The 8,472-nt window shown below is 31.7% G+C and overlaps 1 protein-coding gene across 3 annotated transcripts in view; it reads left to right on the top strand.

The window, feature by feature from the left end:
* LOC108746309 overlaps nucleotides 1-8,472 on the top strand; it is a 260,533-nt gene that overhangs the window by 238,100 nt on the left and 13,961 nt on the right. Inside the window, exon 2 of one of the 3 annotated variants that reach the window (XM_018483003.1) lies at nucleotides 4,678-4,750. The exons of the other annotated variants lie outside the window; for them this stretch is intronic. The gene's annotated coding sequence lies outside the window, so the exon portion shown is untranslated. The remainder of the gene's footprint in view (nucleotides 1-4,677; nucleotides 4,751-8,472) is intronic. 3 annotated transcript variants of the gene reach the window in all.

Raw genomic sequence — 8,472 nt, 5'->3', positions numbered from 1 at the left:
AGAGAGAGAGAGAGAGAGAGAGAGAGAGAGAGAGAGAGAGAGAAATGTTATAATATCGTTTATATTGAACAGAATGACAACAGTACTTTTCAATAATTTATAACAACTTTCTTAAATATAAATTAAATTCTGCCTGTTATCTATTTCAAATTTTAATTTTTATAAATTGCGCGCTTTGTTAACGTGATACATTGCATAGTATATCGCAGCTATACTGTCCCATTACACGCAATATATCATCTTTGTGATAAAAAATATCAAGCAATCGCAAACTAAATACGTAATCTTTCATGACAAGATATTACATTAACACGGACAAATTGTATATGATGGAGGAGTTGTGTCCAGCTCGTAACAAACAATTATAATTCACTTAAATATATTTTTTTATTTTTGCTTATATTTTAAAACAAGGTATCATATTTTTTAAACGGGAACATTATGAATTTCTAATATGCAATTTATGGAAAGCGAAAAATGCGATAAGATGAGAAATATTTTGAGTAGCCTATATACCGATCCTTTTTTTACATAAATGACTGACATATAAATTATTTTAAAACTGTACTCTTTAAAGTAATTGAAAACTTCGTCATAGATTAATATTCGATCAGATTAGTTTTTGGAAATAAATTGGAGTTCTTATTTTGGATTTTTGTTTCGGGGTTACTGAGGTTGTCTAATGCTATAATTAATTTCTGTCGTTTACAGTGTTTCGCAAAATTTCGAAAAATAGCATCTCGAAAGATTAATGACTCGGTAGGTTTGCTGATTTAACAATTCAATGATTGCGGATTTAATAATCACCGAAGGGAAACGAAGTACTTGATCAATTGGACTCGCCGCAATCAGTGTGACTCTCTATATTTACTTCTAATTTAATCATTGCATGATCGTCGACGGCATATAGCCCACATCTGCATCCGACAGTGGTACAGGCACGTAGTAAATGTATAGCGATACTATGCGACGTACACAGATGGTTGCGCAACGTATAAATTCCGTCGCTGTCTGGGTCTCATATGGAGCGTGCCATTGAAACGTGTTTTTGCTATGAATTCGACAAATATTTGCCCGCGTGACATGGGAAGGTTGACACATGCCGTTATAGAAAAAACCGCGAGCGATAAGAGATCAATCGCTCGTATGTACGTTATTTCGTGTGCAACATTGTATAACCGATCGAAGAAGAAAATGGAAGGGTTACAATCAATTTTCGTTTAGCGATACACGGTAAAATAAATTTTAATCGTGCCGGTATATATCGAGAAATTTTTGCACCGACATAGTAGATAGAGATCGCGTTTATTAATGGTAACTGTGAAAAATATTGTTGCTGTTTACGGAAGATCAATTTCCCATTCATTTTTGATCGATTTTCGTCTCGTACGGAAAGCGTCTGGATGAAATAGTTTCAGGAAACGTGGCTGAAATTATCTTTATAATACGCGATTTACGCAGTGAACGTATTTCGTATTAATAAAATCCACTTTCACAATGTTCCTTCTGTACTTGCAGGCTCACGCACTAGTCATTCTAAATATTTGAGATATTTACAACACAAAATGATATTTTCAGCCATTTTCCGGGTGTATACACAAAATGTATAACTCGGTGCAGCATTTCGTTTTGCTGATCTTCTCTGCTTGTTCTCCAATCCTCCGTTTTAGCCTACATCTTCCGCCGTTCCTCCACCGTTTCCTTCATTCCCCTCGACTACTTCTGCGCTACGTTTGCTTCGTTTTCTCTCCGCAATATTTCTTTGCTCTTCTGCGCGAAATCGCGCTTTTCCCGACAATTCTCTCTCTCTCGGTAATAATTGAATTCGCGTTATGTCTCGGCTACTGCGCGAGAAGCCGAGCAAGAAGATGGCGGCGCGCGCGATCGTGGACATTTCGCATTTGAAATTGAGAAGAGAAGAATATATAAAAGACAGCGGAAAAGGTAGTGGCTGAAACGAGAAAAGTGGCCGGGTATTGTGCCTCTCGTCATCGCGGCAATCCGATTAGATGGATCTGCGGTACGCAGCGGGGGTTGCTAAAAAGCTACCCTTTGATTTTGAAACTTAATTTGCTCATCGAGCGAGAGCAAAGAAAACTACACGTCCATTCGCGTAACGAGGCTCCGCTTTCATCTTTAACGAGGAATTTCTTAAGCTTAAGACTCAAAGGCGCTGTCTTAGAAAACGCGATCCATACGTTAGTCACCGGTGATGAGAACATATAGACTTAGACCCGGTTCCATCAATGCATGATTAACTTTAACTTATGCTGTTTATCTTTTTCTAATTTTTAATATCTTGTTCTAATTCTTATTAAAATTAGAAAAAGAGAGAGAGAATAAATTGAACCAATATTAAAGTTTATTTTACGTGGTGGAACTGAGTATTAATGCGATAAATTAATTTTTCTGCCAATGCACGGATACCCACTCTGAATTAAGAGCAGTAAAAATGTTTATATTTTTGTGTGAATTTCATTATGACGCTTTAAATCTCCAGCCTTCGGACACATTGAAAAAAATTGGTTGAATTAACTTGAATACGATATAATAACCTGTCTGATGAAATATAAATGATCCATGATTTTGGTTATACTAACTTGATTGTTATAACCAGACATATATGGTTGCATGAATTCTAACGAAAACACGGTTGAAATATCAGAATATTTAATTATGATAACTAGAAATTCTATTTAGTTCTAATATACTCTTTTAATCATACATGTTATATTAATCCAATGATGTTGTTATCTTCCTGCAGCCATAATAACTAGATACTTAATTATACACGTACTAAACTTTAACTAGCATCATATCTAAATGTTCTGTTTGCGTATCACAATATTTGATTCTAATAACCAGAAGTTCTGTTTACTTCCATCAAAATTTGCTATATTAAGCATATCTTGTTAATTTAATTGTGATTGTTTTTCTACGAAGAACAGTTTCATACAAACTTTATCTTGTTTTCACTTTTACATTTTTAGGGGCAACCTTGTGAGACATGATAGTAAAAAGAAAATTATACATTAGCAGGATGGTTAATGCAATACCGACATATGCATACGTTTATAATTTTAAATAATAAATGTATATCTATGTAAAAACGAGGAAAATAAATTTTAATCACTTTGTTAATGGATTTACAAAATGCGTATATTTGATATTACTGTAATTAATTGAATTTGATATACGCAATCTATGAGTTCGTTACATGTTACAATTTTGATCAACGGATATAAAATTGCGTCAATGCGAAGTAGGAATAACATGCGGATTTAATTAATATATTATTAATAATTGTTCTTTCGCATCGATAAAATTGGGGAATCAATCGAAATGGATTAACCCGCTATTTTTCTATACCCGTAACCGCGGAATAATAACGCGTTAATTAATTATCGACTTTCTGAATTTTATTGAGCATATTCTGTTACAAAACTTACTACACCTTAAATTAATATTAATATAACTAATTTGGCATTCAACCGAAACCATCTTCAGCGGCTCGAAAATGCAAGTAAAAGCTATTTAATTTCTCGAATAAAGATAGCATAAGCGATTCTCATTTATACAGAAAGCACTCTCTCTTTATTAATTTCCAAACATTATATTAAACATTTAACAGACGCCTTTCAAGGAATATTGTTGAATTTTACAAAATTATCTTTCGTGCTTTTAATAATAGCCGGCGAGTAATAGAGTAACCAAAATCCTATATATGTATAAGTATTAAAAAACTAAAACTGTTATTTGAATAAGGAGTGCAAATATCATCTCTGTAATACAGATTCCATCGGTATAATTAAATCTTTTCGCAATTATTTGCGAACCTGTCCTACATACACATGCACTAAATCCTAGTTATCCTTAATCCGACAGTGTATCAAGTGTAACAGTCGTGCCGTGCTGCCTCCCATCTTTTTTTTTTTTAAACAAGCGCGGATAACGATTATTGTATTTTTTTCTCAATTATTTGGTATGCATTGTTAAACGGGGACTCCTATGGCGAAAAAAAGCGGCTTACCCGACAACGATCGATTTGACGTCGTTTACTTTCTCTTAACAGAGTTTTTTTTCGTTTCTCGTTGTTTGCGCCGTGTACCGTATGCGGAACCGGAGATTGCTTTCGCTGTTCTATGGAATCCGAAGCGCGGAAAACACGCTGTTTGTTCTTCTAGAATTTTGCACAACGTGCTCAAAACGAAAGACAGTAAATTTTCACCAGCTTTCGCCTACTGCGCCAAATGATTTACGCTTGACGGTTAGCGTATTTCAAATATGCGATATGTGCACGAATTTCGTTATTTGCATAAAAGTTGCACGGCACGCAAATTCGTTTCTACGATGACTCGCGCTGTGCATTCAGTACATTAGCTAAAGCTGCGTTGTTCAAAATAATTTTAATGCTTTGGAATTAATTATGTATGCGCTAATTATAAATAATGAATACCGATTATCAAACCTTGTATCTACGATGCTAGGAATTGCTCCGAGATCTTGGACAGAAAAAGAATTAACGAATCACATTTAAACAATTCAGTCATATGACCAATGATATTGATCAATTTTTTTCTCCGTCCGAGATTTTGGACCTATTTCTAGCATTGTGGATATAAGACTTTACAATTGATTGTCGTCTTGATGTATGATAGAGAACATTTATTGTTCCAGCACCATCCTTGGTCGAAGTCCTTGGGATTTGGTGGAATCGTGAATATTACGCTACCGTGAGTTTAGAGCGAACGTAAGTTGGATTTTTTAATTAATAAATAGCTTTATAATCCATCGCTTACATTAGCTGCATTTATAATAGGAATTATAATAGAAATGCCATTCGCAAAGGGTAGATTCGAGTGCACGTATTCATAATCTACTTTTTATAATTGTTGTAATTGAGTTATAATATAATCATAGATTAATGAAATTACAACGATATTAATATAATTACAGTGAGATATAATGTTATTACTTATTAGAATTATTCTAATAAAATCGTTACTGGTTCTCAAAATTATTATTTGACTTTATGGATTATTATATACTCTCTTAAGATTATTATTTAAATTTTTATACCTAATTATTTTTTTCTTTTTATAATTAGTAATTGAAAATAAATTTCTAGTAATACTTAATGTTATTATAACTCTTATTTTGTAATGTTGATTTCTATACATCTACAGTAGAAAAGATTATAGTAACAAAAATCAACGTAAAAGATTAAATATATCATTCAAATATATATTATGATTATAGATATATTATATACATTATTATATCATTCAACAAACATTATTAATAAATATTAATTTCTCTGTTACTTAAATATTGAAAACAATAAAATCAATATGCTCTAAAGAAAATTCTAAAAAATAATAAATCAAATGCCAATTTGAGCCAACACGAGCAAAGTCTACATAAAAGATTGTTATCAGAGATGATACATATTAAAAAACAAAAATAAAGCCTGAATTTACAAAACGATACACTTTTCTCTCGATCCTTTATATATAGATCTATTTTCAGGGACGTAATGCTTCCAATCTATATTGTTTATACTTGATTATTTATTATTTATATTTTTACTTATTGTCTTTGTAAGTATATGTTCTGTTGTCCACTGTTTCTCTCAATTTTCATTTTACATCTGTCTATCAAACAGTTATGTCGTGTCTAATATCTTTAAATTTTGTTTCATGTAAGTTAACTAAAGTTGGATTTTTACTGTTATTTATATTAACTTTTAATTTATTCACATTTGTATTACACAGTAAATGGAACAGTCTAATGGAACAAACCTTATAGAAACAGTTCAATCTTGACAGTCATGTAAGTTTTTTTTTTACCATTTTTCACGTATAATCTCATGTTAGTATTTTTAAAAAAATTTTTTATTTTTAACTTTTTGATCGGTGGTTTTAAAATAAAAAATCTTTTTCTTTTTAGTTAACTTAGTAATTTAATGACCAAGATTAACTCGGATATCACCACGGTTTTTCTCGCATTTTCTATGTTATTAGTTTATTCTCGTATGCGCTATCATTACGTGATTTTGTGAATATATTTTTTTTGTACTGAAGAGGACTTTGATCGTAGGTCAAAACATATACGTTTAATATTTACTTTGAATAAATGGTATAAAAATACTCATTAATAACCAGTGTTCAAATTGGCTCAAATTGGTATTTGATTTATTTTTTTAATACTGAATTATTAGCTTTTTTCTATATTAGCAATTATTTAAATTTTATAATTTATTGTATATTCTTTTTGCAAAAAATTAATCTGTACCAACACGAAACTAATTATTTATCGAATAATTATCAATCACGAATACAAATCACATATTATGTTATTATCTATTTGCTTCACCTTTAAAGAAATATCTTATATATTATACAACAAAACTGATTTAAAACAAGTTTATCTTTCGTAGACAGTTGATACTTTTATTTATCGATAACAAACGTTCCGAATTCTCTTCTGTTTCGTGTTTGTCGCATTAACAAAGAGCACATTTGTTCTCAAAAGTCATATTTGTCGTATCAGTTCCGAGTGAAAAGACAAAGCATTGTCATGTTCCTCATAGTTGACACAGGTTATCACATAATAATAACGACACGAACAATAAAAGTATAGTAATGTCAGCATTCAGTTCTACTCTTCGGCAGTTAGAATTAATAGAAATGAATAGAAAGAAGAGAGAATATAAAATAGTGCCGACAGCATGTCCTCATTTTCTTAAAATTGTTATACTGTTGTGTATCATCATCAAAGGAAATTTCTTTTATCTAGCCAGCTCCTATAGAGCACGGAAAAGAAAGAGAAAGTAATCAGGATGAAATTCTGGTTGCCTATGAGCAGGTAGAACGATATATGTATATGCATATGCGTATAAGACTGTATAAAAAGCTCATTTTTTACTAGCCGGGCCGTTCAATACGAGATACTGATTACGGCTAGAAGATTAAAAGTCCATGGGAATACCAAGGATTCTTAACTTTTAAAAACTGCATTTTTGCTTCGAAATATTTAATTGAGAATAATGAATTATCCGTATAAATTCTAAATAATATATAGGACAATGCATGGGGGAATAATGCACCTAAGGAAAAGTGAATTCACTATAAAAAATGTTTCAATTGCAATAAAAGAAAAAATAGAATTAAAACTGAACTTCTTGCCTATGATAGATTTATTAACATTTTCAATATGAATTATTGTATTATAAAAAAAAGTTTATTTGCATCGTATTACTCGGCGCATCGTGTAATACGGTTTCTACGTTAAAAGATTATTAGGATCGATACTTTTCTGATTTTGTGTTAAATTTCAGTTTATTCATAAAGAATGTAATTAAAAATTTTGTTTTGAAAGCAAATAATCGCGTAAGGCTTGTTATGTAAAGCAAAAAATTATTGACCTAATCTTGGAAATGTGTTTTATTAAAAAAAAAAAATATGGAGCGTATTTCACTTTTATTTTATTGCATTTTATCAATAAATTTGATAATATTGATGATAGAATTAGATTTCGTAATGGTTTCTCCCATATTTCTAACGTTTTCCTCAGAAGTAATATACCTCTTGACTCCATTTAAATAGTCCATTAATATGATAGATACACAATCTGTACGAGTCGGAACTTCTACATGTTGGCTGGAAAATAGCCAAAGTTTAACATCCTTATTTATTTTCGTGTTTAAAGAGTGCAACATGCTCTCTATTGTATAGTTATGTAATTTCTATCAAATAATAATTATTAAATACTCATTCATAGTAGAATAAAAGGCCCTTTGACGATGTCCATGACAGTACCGTAATCCGATTGCACAGATTACAGTATAATTGGGGCGAAAACGGGACGTGAGTTTCGCGGACTAGTGTTCCGCATCGGCTTGCGGAAGTGCGGAAACGACTTTGACGATGCTCTGATAGTTTCGTGTGACCCAAAGTTAATAACCCCGCGGCGAGGCACGGAACTTTTGCGGACAATGTTCCCGGCCGCAAATTTATAAGATTCGGTCTTATTTGAAAAGTTTATGCAATTTCGCGGTCCCCGGCACACGGCCTGTAAATATTCGGCCGAACTTCGAACTTTTCGAATAATGCAGCCGAAGAGTTTATCGAAGAGAGCGGTGAATGGATACTACTGAAAGATTAGATATCGGAAAGAAACGAAACGTGATATATGAATTGCAAACTGGATTCGATTGACAATTTTGGCGGAACTTTTTTTGAAATAAATTAATTATACATAAGCTATAAATTAAATGCGAACGCGTTACATCAATTATTTTAAATATTTAGTTATTCATGTAAATAACAAATATTACGTATTTTTATTACAATAGCTATCGAAATACGATTACATAGCATAATTTCTGCAGCGCGTATCGATTGTATCAAACAAGTGTTTATTGGAAAAAAATACGTTGAACTTTTTAACATATATATTTTAATAACGTTC

Source organism: Trachymyrmex septentrionalis, unplaced genomic scaffold (assembly GCF_001594115.1).
Source record: "Trachymyrmex septentrionalis isolate Tsep2-gDNA-1 unplaced genomic scaffold, Tsep1.0 scaffold165, whole genome shotgun sequence".
NCBI classification, from domain to species: Eukaryota; Metazoa; Arthropoda; class Insecta; order Hymenoptera; family Formicidae; genus Trachymyrmex; species Trachymyrmex septentrionalis.
This window is presented reverse-complemented; position numbering and strand designations above follow the sequence as displayed.